This window comes from Hyaena hyaena, unplaced genomic scaffold (genome assembly GCF_003009895.1).
Source record: "Hyaena hyaena isolate Hyena2069 unplaced genomic scaffold, ASM300989v1 scaffold_172, whole genome shotgun sequence".
NCBI lineage: Eukaryota > Metazoa > Chordata > Mammalia > Carnivora > Hyaenidae > Hyaena > Hyaena hyaena.
Window position 1 is genome coordinate 2,642,235 of NW_024080804.1, and position 17,114 is coordinate 2,659,348.

Genomic DNA, 17,114 nt, shown 5'->3' on the forward strand with positions numbered 1-17,114 from the left:
AAGACAGCAAAGCTGCTCTAGACCCCAGAGCGGCCTACAGAACGTGCCCTCTCTTCTTCACAGATATATGCCCAATTAAAATGCATTTAGTTTGATAAGGGCAAATTTTTTTGGTTGTTTTGTTTACCGCTGTATCCCTACATCCTAGAAGAGGGTTAGATAAATGGTTGACATTTAATAAATAATTTTTAACTGAATGAATGGATACAGGCCAGCAGTAGTGAAGGTGGGTCCAACCTGCTACTACTGTTTGCTGCACAGGTCTACAAGGAAGAAAACTAAGCCTACACATCATAGCACATGCTACGTGCTCCTTTACTGATACAACTTCTAAAGTACTTTGTGTAAAACTAAACAGCATATAGGCTGTGTCTTGGAGTCAAAACAATAAAAAATGAGACCTTCTTCTTTTCTTCCTTCAAATATGATGAAAACACCAGCAGAATTCCTGTTCTTGCTTGATTAGATACATGCTTAGTGAGACTCTATAGAAAATTAAATTTGAAAAAAATCAAAAAAGAAAGGAAGGAAAGGAAAGGGCGCCTGGGTGGCTCAGTCAGTTAACCATCTGACTCTTGGTTTTGGCTCAGGTTATGATCTCGCAGTTCATGGGTTCGAGCCCTGCTCGGGCTCTACTCTGAAAGTGTGGAGCATGCTTGTGATTCTCTTTCTCCCACTCTCTCTGCCCCTCCCCTGCTCACTTGTGCTCTCTCTCTCAAAATAAATAAATAACCTTAAAAAATGAAAAAAAAATAATCAATTTATTCCTTTTAAATTAGTGTAAATTATGTTTGGCAACGTTAGTGCCCAATTCAAATAAAAATACAAGTTAGTAAAACCAATAAATCTAATTGTAGTATACTAAACCAAATTACTCAGGTATAGCAAAACATATTTATATATTGAATTCTGAGTGATTTACTCATCCTTTTACCTGTAAAACCAGGAGTTCTTTTTTAAATATATTTTTTCAATGTTTATTTATTTTTGACAGAGAGAAAGAGAGAGAGAGACAGAGACAGAGCACAAGCAGGGGAGGGGCAGAGAGAGGGAGACACAGAATCTGAAAGGCTCAAAGCTCTGAGCTGTCAGCACAGAGCCGGACGCAGGGCCTGAATCCACGAACCATGAGAACATGACCTGAGCCAAAGTCAGACACTTAACCCAGGCTCCCCAAATGGAAGTTCTTAAATCCACCCCCTACAGACTGACAATTCATGAGGCTTCATAGAGATTAAAACAAGCTTTATATAAATGAGAATGTACTTTGCTCCACTCTCTCCTTAAGTTTCTCCCTAAAAGTACACAGCATACATTGCTAAATGCACTTTTCACCTTTTAGGGAGATTACATGCCACCTCATGTTGTAAAAGCCCGTTTTCTTCCCCATCAGTGAGTAGTCTTTCAAATAGCTTATAATAAATGATGTAAACAGGATGGGTATGGATTTGATATATGTGTTTTGGCTTCAAACATTTCAAAAATAAATAGTAATATTTAAAATTTGTGACATGTGATAACACTGGGCCCGTCCTATATAACGATAGCATACGCATTTTAGCTTCAAACATTTAAAAAGATAAATAGTGATATTTAAAATTTGTGACATATGGCAACACTGGGCCCATAATTATAAATAACAATGGCATTTAGGAGAGACATTTAGGTGCTAGTCTGAAATGACCTGGTAGAGTCCCTGTTTTCTGATACCTGGTCTCCTTCACTCATTCATGTTTTCAATCTGGCTTCTCCAGGCCTTTACTTTTGAATTCTCTGGCTCTCAGAGTTCTAACATCATTAAATGTGCATAAAATCTTAAGAAAAACTCAACAGTGAGTCTCTTGTCAGGGAAAGAGCACCATATGGGGCTCTGGAAACACCAGGCTCCATTCCTAGTCATACTACTAGACAGTCATTCTATCTTGGGTAAGCCTCCAAGACCAGTAGAATAGAGTCAGTCGAGACAATCCATAGATAACTTCCAGACCAGAAATTCCATGATTTCATGTCCCTGTCTCCTTGGTTTGCTAGGCTGACCATTCTTGAATGCACATAAAAAAACCTACAATAGTGTCACTTGCATAAGACAAGTCCTGTTACATTCAAGAATGAGTTCTAAAACTGCTTATCAAAAACAAAGTTAATACCTTAGCCTTGTCCTAAGCAATTGTATTTGTAAAATAATTTATTTTATTTACTAGTTACATAGCATTTACCTAAAGGAATCACATATTCCACCAGAAGTATTGTTGCACACTTTGGGAAAAACTCCCATGTGAAGTCTAAAGTTTATTAAAAGAGTTATTTTAGAGTACTTGTCAGAGCCTTAGCCATACTTTTAAACATGTTCCAGTCTCTACCTTCCAGATTACTTTGAGATTGAAAACTGCTATATACAAACTCAAAAATGTTTCTCAGGTGAAATATTTCACTCTATCACTTTACATAAACGTCCTGAGTATCATTCACATAGTATAAAAATGATTTGGAAAAAATCATCACTATAACCAATGTTATCATTCAACCATGGTTCTTGATGAATGCAGAGATTCACAAAGATTTTAGCTTAGACACACACACACACACACACACACACACACACACACCAGTTAGCCTGAGAAACTGTTTTTCTCCAGTAATTTCAGTAAGATGGTTTAAAAGTAAAGTTATTTTTAAAGTTTCATATGTCTTATATGTACTCACATGCTGCAAAAGGTACTTTCAACAAGAAATATAATACTACAAGAGAGGTTAACAACAGCAATCAACTGAATACCCTTGTGGATTCCTGCAGAGAGAGGTAGAGGGTGGACTCAAGGGAAGAAAAGTGTCAGTCTAAATTTACTACTCTTCTTTTCTTTGAGAACACAGCCAGACAGCTGGATGGGAGTTAGAGGCATACACCTTAAATTACCAGATTCACACTTAACACACACATCATAAAGATGCGAGAGACCATGCTTGAACACATGATTTGTTCTTTTCCGGGAGATAGTGGTTGTTTCCCTCTCTAGCATCAAATGTGATGCCTATGTGTGAGCAACTCTCCCAGTCTGAAAGATGCACAAATGCATTTAATTCTAAGCAGCTTGGAAGTGAAGTTCTTGCAAATGACCATGTGAAATGAGTGACATGCCTCATTTAAAGGGTCATGTCCAGAAGATAAGGGTATTTATCTGAATGTTGGGAAAACCTAAACATTTTACTTTCAGTATGATGCTCAGTAGAAGAAAAGTAAAGTCAAATGATTTCAACAAGTCATTCATTATTGTGAAGTAGCACACCCTACAGTAAAAACTTTACATTTATGTGCTGAGCCACCAAAGGGATTTAATAAAACCGACCTTCTGGGATTCAGGCATCTACCACACATCCTGAGATGATTTTGTGTAACACAGATCAATGGTATTGCAGGTGTGTTTTGGGATGGGGAGATCATAAACACGGACATTGGGAGAAAGATGAAGGAAATTCACTAGCAACTATACAAATAGCTACACAATTTGCATATATACACTTATGTGCCAACATCTGCCATACTAAACAGAATATCCACATATAGTTCTCCAAAAATCTTCATTAAAATAAGACAGTCCTCTGGTAGCATAATACCTACTTCATTTAAGATCATTATGTTTCTAAAGCTTGCTGGGCCAGTACATTAAAAAGCTAAAAGCATTGCTTTTTCCCTCCTATCTCTTCATTGATTTAAATTTCTTAAGCATCTGCACAGTAACTTAACAATACTTATGCGGACAATTTTGGAATTAGTCCCAGTGTCCTCAAACTCGGTAGGTTTCACTCACTCTTAGGATTTTCCTTTAGAGGAAAGCCATGTCTCTTTCAACTAAATACACTCATTCCTCTACTTTCCTATTTACATTTTTTTTTTCCAGAGCACTCAAATTTCTATCCCTTGATATAGGGTTTCCTTCTGGCAAGACTTAAATCTGTCTCCTTTAGTCCCCTTTGCCAACCGCCTGGCACAGGCAGCTTCTCTAAATTCTGTCATATCCTCAGAATCTATAGCTCTGCATTTTATCTCTAACCATAGAAATACTTTATTCATTTGTAGTTCTTTCTGAATAGCCCCTCTCCGTATTAAATCATCCTGTTCCTTCCTTGAAACAACAGAGAAATTTCATGCTAATATGCAGAAGCACTCTTACTCCTACTCTGGAAGATAGGTAAAGACATGTGAGACCATGTACAAAACCCAGAGCCATGTCCAAATCCGATTTACAACTCTACCTTTTAAACTATACAATAAAACAGTCTGATAAACCACTGGAGCTATTAACTAAGTGATATTGAATTGGACATCTCAAGTCATCAGAAGCTCAGGTTTAAAAACCAAAAGCAGTACGCTTGGATCTGCCTGGTAACTTTATAATCAAGGGTTTGAAAGTCACAAATTTTCAAACGTATCAATCACCCTTATATTTTTTTGCATAGAAATAGTCCATAAGTACAAATCATTTTGGTCATGGAAGGATGCACAACTATAAAACAGAGGAATTGTTTCACATTACTGATTCTACTTACCACAAGGCCTGCTGCCTCAAAAGCCAGGATATCTACCCAATATTATGAGATTTGGAAAATTAATTTTATACTCTGCATGGATCACATCAAATACAGTCTACAGGTTCAATAAGGAGCAACATTAATATTCAAACTTGAGAATAGTAAGTCACATATACTGGGATTTCCTAATGCTAAATTTGAGAGAAAAATTAATATTCCAACTTACATTTAAAAGCTGTCATAACACTACTCTGCTCTGGAATAAGAAGTGGAGCCAATCCAAGCTATTACTGTCATCAAATGGGCACTTAACCATCCAACTTCAAGTACACTAGTTGTTAAAAATACATATAAATATTGTCCACTGTTAAGAGGAATATTAGTCTGTAATTATTTTGTTCCATTTCAGCTATCCATCTAATGTGTATTTTAAGTTCATTTCACAGTGAAATAAAGAAAAAAAATACTGCCATCCTTGAAGCTGAATTTTAGAATTGATACTTGTAGTACTTCTCATATTTGTAGTAATGATACACAAAGGAAATTTACTCACAATTTGGTTTGAACACACCAAGAAGCCCCACAATCATTAGTGGCGAGTTTAGTAACTACACAGATTGTTGTTTTCAACTGAGAGTCTTACTAGCAATAAACAGTCTGAGTTTACAGAAAAAAGTATCATCAAGAAAATTTTGCATGATTTTTTTTTATGAGTTAAATTCCACAAAGTTGCTCACTTGATTATGTTGTTATTCATATGCAGCTGTTCCTTAAACAACTGCATGTTTTGAAATGCATGGATACCTTGATATGTGTTTTTATTTTCTTTTACAAATAGCATATAGTGCTATGAAGGTATTTTCTCTTCCTTATGATTTTCTTAAAAACATATTATTTTCTCTAGCTTATTTATTGTAAAGTATAATAAAATAAATACAATAAAGTATAATATATACTTTAAAGTATAAGGCTTCTGGTCAACAGCAAGCTTTTAGTAGTTAAGTTTTTGGGGTGTCAAAAGTTATATGCAGATTTTTGACTTTGCAGAAGATCAGAACCTCTAATACCTGGGTTGTTAAAGGGTCAACTCTATTTCTTAATGAAATCATTTATGGCTTTTCTTTTCCATGATGTTAAACAAGACTGTCATTTCTTCGGGGAAAAATGAAATCCTTCAGTATATCTCTTTTATTTCTTTTGTTTCTTAAATCAAGCTCTTTAGTATCCTGCTACATCAAACTGTACCTTAATTGTAAAAAAAAAATTTGTTTTATTTTTAAATTAAATGGTGTTAGCTTAATACATTTGGATAAATCCTGTTTAATCACCTTCAATTTAGAATATAAGATAAATTATTCTCTTACTTTAGAAACTAATATGGGCAATCTATACACACATAGATACACATCTGTAACCTTCAGGTCCCTTCTGCACACACATGCCTAGGAGTAAGTAACTGTTAATACACAGCAGAGCAGGACATTATCTTACACCGTATACCTTGATGATCTCATAAGAGTAGATGGCAAATGAACAGGTCAGTCACAAGAACAGATATTCCCAGCTTTGTTTCTGTTTGATTTTAGGACAACTCACTACTAAAAAATGGGGAGAGGGGAACTGGAACAGAGTGGAAAGGCAGGGAGTAGGGCTAGAGTGAAAGAAGAAGGAAGAAAGGAAGAAAAGGAATAAGGAAAGGAGAGGAGAAGAGCGAAGAGAAAGGAAGAAAAGAAAGAATCCCAGTAACATTTTCCTTCTGATGACCATGATATCACATTTCACTCAGTCCCTGGGCAACTTGAAGGGTTTTCCAGGAGTGAGTGAGAGATTAGCATGAAGTGCCATGAGATCATAGACTTACCTAACCTAGAAAGTCATTCTAAACATCAGACCTCATTTTACAGGGGAATACTGAGGCACAGAGAGGTAAAGTGGCTTATTAGAGCTGGCACAGCAATTTGAAAAAACTTAACTGAAGCTTCAACTGTTATTATTATTGATAATCCATTGAGTGTATACTTTGACAATGCAGAGTGGTCAAGGCTTAACATTTAAAATCAGCCAAAATTTTCAGGGTGATTAAATTCAGCTTCTGTTCCATCATACTCGCTTTGAAGTTGCTGTAGAGGGAGTTTACAGAGGCCCCTTCCGCACCTCACATTTGCTGACCCACCCAGTCAGGGAGGGCTGGAGGGCAGTTTGTGTGCAAGCAGGATCTGCTTACAAGGGAGCTGAGGATGTTATGAAGTTGTCTTTGTGCTTAGCCCTGCCTCTCTGGGGACAGACAAAACATTTGCCAAGGGCCCAAAGCACACACTGCCAGGGGCTTTACTCCCTACTGATGTATCCCTTGTCAGGATTCCTTCCATTTTGTTCAACATCAGCACCCTCTCGATACTGAGGGGTTATTGTAGTCAGAGCAGCACAGAAACCATCTACCAGGGTGTTGGGTAGATTTGCATGCATGCAAACACATATAGAGATAGATTATCTTTACATATAAAATGCAAGATTTTTTCCCCTTTATTATCTTTCATAACACTTCACATTTATTTTGGGTTTTTTCTGTTTTTTGTTTTTTTTTTAAATGTTTTATTTATTTCTAGGAGAGAGAGAGACAGCATGAGCAGGGGAGGGTCAGAGAGAGAGGGAGTGACAGACTCTGAAACAGGCTCCAGGCTTTGAGCTGGCAGTCAGCACAGAGCCCGACGCAGGGCTCGAACCCACAAACCGGAGATCATGACCTGAGAGAAAGTCGGACGCTTAACCGACTAAGCCACCCGGGTGCCCCTACATTTATTTTGAAGACCAAGCGAATCACCATGGCTTTAAAAGCACTTCTTACAAGGTACATGTGACCTCCATCAGGCTTCCCCATCTGTCAAGTGACCAGACCCTAAACTAACCCCTAGAGCATCCAATTCCTTAAGCACAACTGGGGAAAGAGTGTCCTAATTTTTAGTAAATAATCAAGACATTTATAAAGTAATCACACTATAAATCTTGCAAATACCTCTTACAGCTTTGTAGTGACTAGTCATAAAAATGTTTAACACCATAGGACATGAAATTTCTAAATGCTTGAATGGAAATTTAAAATCAAACTTAACTACTTCAGTAAAATACTTCCCCTAAAAATGGGAAAAATTCCTACTATACAAAAAAAAAAAAAAAGAATTCAGGACTACCTTTTCTCATCATTTTAAACAAGGTAATATCTCTGCAAGATCATATACTTGCACTAGTTAGAAAAACTAACTTCCCTCCAAATCTGGCTGAGGCTTCCTCAGTAACCATACTTAAAAGTCAGCTTGGTTTTGGGAGAAGGATTGAGGCCATTCTTTTGTTTAGGGGAAATGTGACCATCAAAACCACTTGACTGCATTTCCTATTTCAATGTTTGACATCCTTAAACACACTTGCTTTTTTCCAGAAAACAGACTTCTCTGCAAGGACAGCCCTGGGACTGTTCGCTACCCAGAGGTAACAGAGCCATTCGCCTTTTGCTCGATCCTGCCAGAGGTTAAGCATTCTTTATTAGCCTGTTACCTTTTCCCTCCAAACCTCAAGCCCTGAAAATGTCTGTGCTCATGTAGACAACCATCTATTATGAGCCTTCTCTCTCTTGCATCGTTCCTATCAACCAAATCTAATGAGAACATCCTCTGTCCCCACCAGTGAGACACTTTCATACTTCACAGCCTGTGGTTTTTCTCTGCTTTGGGACTTACTGCCTATTCACAAAATTGTATTTTCACTCTGGATATTATGGGATCCTCTAGCTCCATGGTCTCAAGCTCATTGAGGGCACTTTGATTCCCCTTTTCAGGTATGAATGATTTCAAGTTCATTTTGGTCCAACATCAGCTCTGGCCATTGGTTCAAACAATTCAAGCCTCTTATATTTAAATTCTATTCTTGCAACAGCTCAATGGTTCTATGTTCAATCCAGGAAGAAAAGTGTGATTTATACTTAGGTTAGGGAAACCCAGACAAAAAAATATCCACATATCCCTTTCCATAGTGATAACAATCTTTAATTTCACTAAGCCATTGATGATTGGAGAGATACTATGCAAACATTATCACCAATATTAATTTCTAATATCATTTTTATGATCAATTCATTTTGCATGGATAACAAATATTAACTTGATAGACTGCATTTGGAGACACATAAAAGATAAATGAGCTAAGATTTAAAATGATTTTTTTTGGCTTTTTAAAATTAACATTACTTCATAAAAAGTGGCACATTCAAACACAAAACAGAGCTAAAAAATAGACTCTTATATGGAAACATGGACTTTAAGCATGAAAAAGGAGATATACAGTTTATATTTGCAAATATTCCTAATACTCCCACCCCCACCCTTGGCAAAGTTTCTAAACAGCATGCAACTGAAAAACAAGAGAAACTTTCCAGTTTCTACCTTTTTTAGTGGCAGCAGACAGCCACAAAATAAACTATCTTAAACAAATTCTGCAAACACTGACACAAGCTTCTTTTATACAGAAGTGCATGTAAGATGACCTCTTTACATACCCATTACTTTTACTTACATTTTTCTTGCAATGGCCAGAGATACAGAAGCAGATAAACATACGGTCTAACCATCCTGAGCACAACAGACAACGTGCCCATGCTTCTGAATCAAAAACAGTTGAAACCAATAATTTTTAATTTCTATAAAAGCATTCTGAAAGGTCTCTTATTTTCCTGTATGAATCAATTATAAAAGAGATCTGACAGAAACAGCAAGCTCTAAACAGATTACACTGTCTCACCAGCTTGATTCAACAAAGAGCGAAGCAACAGCAAATCAAATGCAGCTTGCAAAGTCACATTCACATGAAGCTGTAGAGAGAAAGAGGGGGGAAAAAGCCTGATACTTACAGACTGTAAAGTAAAATGTCCCAGTTTCGCTTTACATGTTACAGCAAATCAAACAGAGATTTCAGCTCTCAGCAAGTCCCTGCTTCCACTACACTGATCATCCACGCAGAACAGGCCCTTATGGATTGCTTAGGCAGCTGGGAGATAATGGGACCATATTCTCAGCTGGGACTAGAGATGTTGAACTGCTCTCCGCTGCGTGCTGCGTGGCTCTCAGCCAGCATTAATCAAGGAGGACCCAGCTTCGTGGCTGTGTTCCCCAAAGGATCGACATAATTAGCGCATGAATCAAAGAAGCACACTGGGAGAATCACACACATCTCTAACTGGCTCTGCTCACATTGAACCTGATTAGGAAATCAAGTTGGTTCCCCGATCAAATGTGTTCAACCTTTCAAAAACAGAGAGACTCACACAGCTGTTTATAGATTTCAAGGGAGGGGTAGAGATTAAGGTTTCCTTCCCAATGGGCAATTTATGTAATTCCTCAACTATAGAACATAATTACACTGGTTGTTTGACACATATGGTGGATTTGCCCTGTGATTTGGTTTGTCTGTTAGGGTTTTTTTGCTGTTCTCAGGAAGGTTACAGGCTGCAGCCTCATTTCCCCTATGGATTTTACGAGACATGCATTTGTATATCCTTTGCAGGTTTAGACTTTGGGGAGACTAGCTGAACGAAAACTGGTCTCTGTGGGAGTATTTTATGTCCCCAAAGATATGCTTCTTCTTGAGGACTGGAAGTCCAGAGTGTTCAAAGCAGAGAGTTTGGCATGGTATTTGGGACACCAAGCATCCTAAAACTAACTGTGATGTTGACTGTGCTTACATAACTGAAAAAATGCTCTTCACTACCCATCCACATGGTGATGCAGTCAAGAGTTGCAGAATTGTAGCCTGTGGACAGTCTTGGTTTGGCAAAACAGAGATTTTAGTATTTGTGAATATTTTTAAACAGACCACTTTACCAAATGGTGCCCCTCCAATTTTGCCCATATAGGCTACCCGAAAGCCCCTGAAAATATTTGTTTATGTAAATTTGACTTTAGTTAAGCAAATCTGAGTCAGGGATGTAAAATACTCCAAGTGAGAAAAAGGAAACTCATCTCTTGTGTTACTCATTGAAAGGCAGTGATCAAGGCACCCATGTGGTGATTTAAAGTTCTACACCACAAAGCAGCTAGTAGCTAGTAAGTCCTTGTGATAAGGAGGCAAGGGGAATTTAGGGAACGAGAAAATTCAAGTTCTAATTCTGACCTTGCTATAAAAATCAGGTGTTCTACAGTAAGACACTGTGCCTTTCTGAGCCTTAGTTTTCTTATCTGTAAAATACGGCCTTGGTCCAGACTTCTGAGGGCTCTCACAGATATGACTTTATATTTGTTCTAAGAGCTAGAAAGCAGACCTCCATTAGTTTATACTTCTAACAGCAACCAGAGTAATAGGAATAAAAGTACACTTAAAAAAAAAAACTACTCCAAATGCAGGGAATCCTGTTACTTTGAGGGTCTCGTGATCGATTGGCTAATAAGCAGCTATTTTAGAGAACTGGAGGCATCATGATCATGTGGTGTGGGTAAATTATAAATGTGTGAAATAAAAAAAAAGACTGATGAGGCAGAAAATAATTTTATCTAATCCTACATTAACGATGTCTACCTGACAATAAAACTGAATGAAGAGCCAAAAGTTCAGGTAGGGCTTCTCACATTATCAGTTACCTTATGTTTTGTGGGAAAATGGGTAATCAACAAGGTCAAAAAAACCTCAAATTATCTTAGGGTTTTGGTACTGGCCTTGGGGAATAAAGGAAAAATTGACACTTTAATGATCCTTCACTCAATAATCAGAAAAGTAGCTCAGTCAAAGGACACAAGATCTCATATAAAATCGTCCTGCCAGACCTTTCCATATCCGTTTCCAACTCAGTTATTCCAAACCAGATACAAGCCCTCAAATGATTTCTTATCAATAGTTATTAGCAATAAAACAAAGTAGAAGATGATGAATCAGTGTAATTAAACTTTTCAAAAATTTCAGTTAACTTTTGAGTAATTTTGTGTTGGTTAAAAATGTTTTGTTAGTATTTTCAATCCAATTTTTCTAAGATAACCTTCTTTGGGTTTTGCTGCAATTTGGCACAAGATGTAAAATGACTGGCATATATTTCATGTCTGTTATTTTTATCTGGCTAATTATTACTGAGACTTTAACGCATATACTTCATGTAGATCATGTGAGGTGCTGACAAAAATAGGTTAATAGCAATTGTGCATCTCAGTCATATTAGCAAACATATTGCTGAAGTAAATGAAAAAAGGAGCAAATTAAAATATTAAAGTGTTTATTCAGTGTTAGAGTCAAAATAAATAGTATAATTGGTTTTAAGTTCTATTCAGTCTGTGTTTGGCTGGTAATTACTTTTGATTCATCTTTGATTATGATATGTGATAGATTCACTTTGACATCATGTGATTTGCACTTGTTTCTAATGGTAGGTGATAATTATTAACTAAAGATTTCTAACTTCCATCAATTCTTCATACATTTCTCCCCTGAGACATACCATATAAAATATGAAGTGGTTTATAATAAATGCCTAAATCTGAGAAATGTCTGATTTTTTTTTTCTTTAAGGTCAAAGCCAACATTAATGTCAAAATAAATATAGCAAAGAGGAAGAGAAAAAGAAAAATTATTAGCACCTACAAACAAAAGAAATTGTCTTCACAAAGACAGTATAACCTGATATATTACCTCAGAATCTATTTCAGAAGCCAAAATATATACAGAGATTGTTTTAGACTTTGCATAGAAATTGCAAGAAAATGCATCTCTTTGGGACTCTGAGGAGTCTGCAATTTTAACACACTCTTGTCAAGGCTAATAAGAACCTGGGGAATGGGGCTCCTGAGGTCTCTTTCTGGCCATAAATACAAGATTCAGCAAGTTAAATACAGCTCTGAGCCTCAGCAAATCTAGGGGCAAAATGAAAGTTATGGCAATAATTTCCCAACAGGTTGAAACTTAATCAATATTTTTTAATGTTTTGAAATCTAGAGCAGTAAGTCACCTGATGTGCATACAACTGCTCATTGTTTCTTCTAGAAAGTGTTCCTATTTCCTATTCCTTGCCTCTCTTACTAAAAGTCAGAGTCAAAAGCTAAGACAACTGTGACATTTCTCCAGCTGAGAACCAAATTTCAAAGCAATGAATGGTTCAGAAATCACTGCCCAGGGCACCCACTGGAATGACAATCTAAGCAGCTTGACTGGACTTTCTTTTCCAATCAAAAGCAAAGGAGCCAATAATAAAATAATTGAGAAGCAAGAAAAAGTATGGATTCACACAAGAAAGTCTGTGAACTTATTTGTTTTCCAAGAAGTAATCAGATTCGTGTAATAATGACCCAAAGAGACCAGAGTCACAAAATTAAAATAGTCTATGGAAGAAAAACTGCTCATTTTGAATATTATGTCACAATGACATCAAATTGACCTACAAACTAAATTAAAAATGTACTATGCCTCAATATTCATCTATTGCCAACTGCCCAGATATTTGGAGTGACCATTAGCAAATAAGTGCATGTGCATGCACTTATTTAAGGTGTGCATTCATTTAAAGTGTGCATGTCCATGTCTATATATGTGAAGAGAGATGGAGAGAGCAAGAGAGAGAGGGAGGGACAAATTGTAGAAAAAAGGTTTTGTAAGTAGCACTTCTCATTTACTTTCTGGGGTAGAACAGATTTATCCTTATTCGACTGGCTAAAGATCACATACACATTTTCTTATCATCTAAAGAGAAAAAAAAATGTTTTACTCAGAAGATCCTGATTTTCCTTCTAAAAAAGACAGAACGCTTTCCAAGCTGGTTTTTAACTCTCACAACTGAGAGGGTCTGTGGGTGCTACTGGCACCTAGTGGGTAGAGGTCAGGGACGCTACCATTGAGCCTATAATGCACAGGACAGCACACCAACCCTGCAAAAAAAAAAAAAAATGATATGACCCAATATGTCAATAATGCCACATTTGAGAAACCCTGACCTTAGGGAAGCATATGGGATCCTCAAAGTTAGAACTGCTAGGAATTCGTTGCTGAGATTAAAAACCAGCCAAGTTTAAATGGTGTTGTCTAAATATAGCAGTAGTAGCAATACGAAGCACTATTTTGCCTGGGAAGTCACTAGACTTTTCAATATGCTTTCACAAAAGTTACCACATTCAGTACAATAAGCTAGTTCAAAAACCGACAAAGTTCTGTAATTTTAAGTCTATCAGTGCAAACAAGCAGAGCCTTAGAACAAACGGCTAGTGGCATGATCACTAAGTAAAAAACTCAAATCCTAGCAAGTACCCATTATGGCCCTCTCCTCCCTGTCTTGCTTTTCACAAAACCGAACAAAACATATAAAAATGAATCTCAATTCATTATCTGTTACCCTCTCCCACCAGACCCTGCCACAGAAAGCAAAGGGGACAGCTCTTTCACAAGTTGAGTTCCATGTAACTCCATACACATGTTTTCTTTCTCTCTCTCTCTAAACAGATGGACATCCTTTCCTATGTTCCCATGTCAGGAACCTGAACTTATTCTTGAAAATAGATGCAGTTTTAAGAGACAGTTGGGATTAAATGCAAACATGCTTCAGTTTATGGACTTTCATTAGGAACTCAATTTTTAAAACTCTTTTGTTTACTTACAGAGCAAACATTTATTGAGCACCTACTAAATTTATCGCCCATTGAAATTACTGGGGAGAGAAATAAAATCTTACAATATCTTCTCTCACAAACTTTATGCATTTATATTGTATCCCCTACATCATCTTGTCTGGCAGAGAAAAAGTTTACCACATTTCTCATCATCCACTAAGGTCATTATTATTTATAATCAGCTTTATCACTAATGTAGTGCCCTGTAGACTCTTCAGCTCTGATGCTGAGCTCTTTTGCTGGCTCCAGGGAGTACAGGCGCTAGGTAGATGGCAGAGGCTTTTCATTTTATTCTTTGGCATACCTTCCACCAAGTGCAAAAAGCCTTGTGCAGGCTTTTACATGAGGGAACTCAGTTCATCTTTGTTTCTTAAAGAGAAACTATCTCCCCTTAGATCTGTGCAGATGGAACAAAATAAGGAAGAACGTGCTCAAGAAGAGGACCAAATTCAAAAAGCTCTTTATTTCTTAAGATTACCACAATATTACATTAGAAGAAAAGTGAATAATTGATTACACTAAGCAATATCTGTTCTTAACATTTCATGGAGAAAGAGGAGTAAGATGCATGGAGAAAGAGGAATAAGATGCATGGAGAAAGAGGAGTAAGATGCCTGCTTTCCTTCCTACATGCTTTGAGAAAAATGGGTTGATGTTTTCTCTTTTTCTTTTTTTCCCCCCAAACGCACTTCCAGATACAGAGAAACAGCTTAATTTTAGAACAACATGAATCAGAGATTAAGGCAGAATTCAAGTCTCTCTTTAAGTAGAAATGTTAAAAGTTCTTTTCAGGGAAACCACTGTCTAAATTCATATCCTTCTATCCTCAATGCCAATACCATGTAGAAATAAATCCACACTCATGCTAAGTGATATGTTTATTTGGGTCTTTGCAATTTTAAATTAAGTTTGTAACATTACTGTTTTGGGGAAATAATATCACAGATTTAATTCTGTGCAGTGGAGAATGCAGAGGTAGGAATTCTGTACAGATATAAGTGTGTGTGTGTACACACACACACACACACACACAGTGTTTTTCTGTCACAGGCTATCATTATTTCGGATGCCTATGTGTCAGAAACAGTTACGCATTTTACAATGATTATGTACTTTAATATTCACCACAACCCCATGAGGTAGGTATCTTTACTATTCTCATTTCATAGATATGGACACTGAGAACCAAAGATGTTGAATATGATGTCCAAGGCCTCGTAGCTAATATAAGGCAGATTTGAGTTTTCTAAAACTTTATCATGGGGAACATTTATTTTTCTATGGTGATGATATTTTCCTTTCAAATCACATCCACAACCAAAAGTGGTCCTCAGTGTGTTTGCTTCGAGTAAACCAGTGGTTCTAACTTTGTAACTTTAAAACATGCTGGTATAGGAGCACCTGGGTGGCTTAGTCTGTTAACCGTTCTACTCTTAGTTTTGGCTCAGGTCATGGTCTCACAGGTTTATGAGTTTAAGTTCCACATCAGGCTCCTCTCTCTCTGCTCTTCCCCCAACTCATGCTGTCTCTGTCTCTCTCAAAATAAATAAATAAACTTTAAAAACAGTAAAAAAAATAAAACAAGTTGGTGTAAAGTAAATGTATTAAACTTTGAAATATTTGGGCAGGATTGACCTAAAGTAACATACAAAATATAATAACTTTGGATAAGATTATAGAATACTCAGTTTAAACTTGACTATCTCGATTCCTCTTTGGCCAGTATTCTTTTTCTTTATCTTCCTTCACTTTTTTGGAAAAATTTCAAACTTAGAGAAAAGTTGAAACACTGGTATATGAAAACCCATATGACTATGACTCAGAACTAATGTAAACATTTTATATTTGCTTTCTGTCTTTTTTTAAAGCTTACTTATTTTTGAGAGCGAGAGAATGAGAATGTGTGGAACAAGAGTGAATCCCAAGCAGGTTCCATGCTCCACAGTGGGCCCAATGCAAGGCTGGAGGTCACTACCATGATATAATGACCTAAGCCAAAATCAAGAGTAGGATGCTCAACTGAACTACCCAAGTAACTCTGCTTTCTCCTTTTATTCCCTCTCCTCATCTTTTCCCTCTTTCCTTCTCATTCTGTTATACTTATTTCTTTTCCTGAATCATTTAAGAAAGTAGCAGACATTTTGGCATTTTATCCTTAAAGAATTCAACAAATAATGTTTTTACAACTTTACTGATATATAATGGACAAATAAGATTGTAAGCTATTTTTTTAAGTTTATTTACTTTGAGAGAGAGGGAGAGAGAGAGAGAGAGAGAGAGAGAGAGCACACAAGTTGGGGCGGAGCAGAGAACAGGAGAGACAGGATCCCAAACAGGTTCTGTGCCATTAGCACAGAGCCCAGTGCAGCGCCGAAACTCACAAATTGTGAGATTATGACCTGAGCAGAAATCGAGAGTCAGATGCTTAACTGAATGCACCACCTAGGCCCACCAAGATTGTAAGCTATTCGAAGTGTACAACATGATGATTCACCAAATAATGTTTTTTTCCAAAGAATAAGGATTTTCACCTCCATAACCACAATTCAATGAACCAATCCAAGAAATCTGTGATAGAAAATTATCATTTACTATATTCTCTGTGTATAGGTGACACCATGTTCTCAGTGTACTGCATGAGTAGGTATTGCCAGTTTGCCCTGTTACTGTTGATATTGAATTTACTCGCCAGACTCTTCTCTAATAAATATAAAGGTATCATTTTACTTTTGTAACTAGTAAGTAGTTACATTTGGAGCATACTTTGAGAATGTGTAAGTACCATTTTCTCCAGTAGCCTTCCACCTGGTCATTTTAGCTCACAGTGATGAACCCTGAACAGTCAATTATTGTAATGATGGTTATAAAATACGAGGATTAGTAAACCTCAGTAATCACCAATTTATTTTTTAAAGGATCCCAATCCATTCACTCAATCTTCTCACATAATATCAGAGTGTAGTAATG

General features: G+C 36.8%; 1 protein-coding gene across 5 annotated transcripts in view; it reads right to left on the reverse strand.

Moving 5' to 3' along the window:
• CNTN4 (contactin 4) overlaps positions 1–17,114 on the reverse strand; it is a 778,655-nt gene that overhangs the window by 512,497 nt on the left and 249,044 nt on the right. Inside the window, exon 1 of one of the 5 annotated variants that reach the window (XM_039240292.1) lies at positions 13,253–13,325. The exons of the other annotated variants lie outside the window; for them this stretch is intronic. The gene's annotated coding sequence lies outside the window, so the exon portion shown is untranslated. Of the gene's footprint in view, positions 1–13,252; positions 13,326–17,114 lie in introns of those variants that run through there. 5 annotated transcript variants of the gene reach the window in all.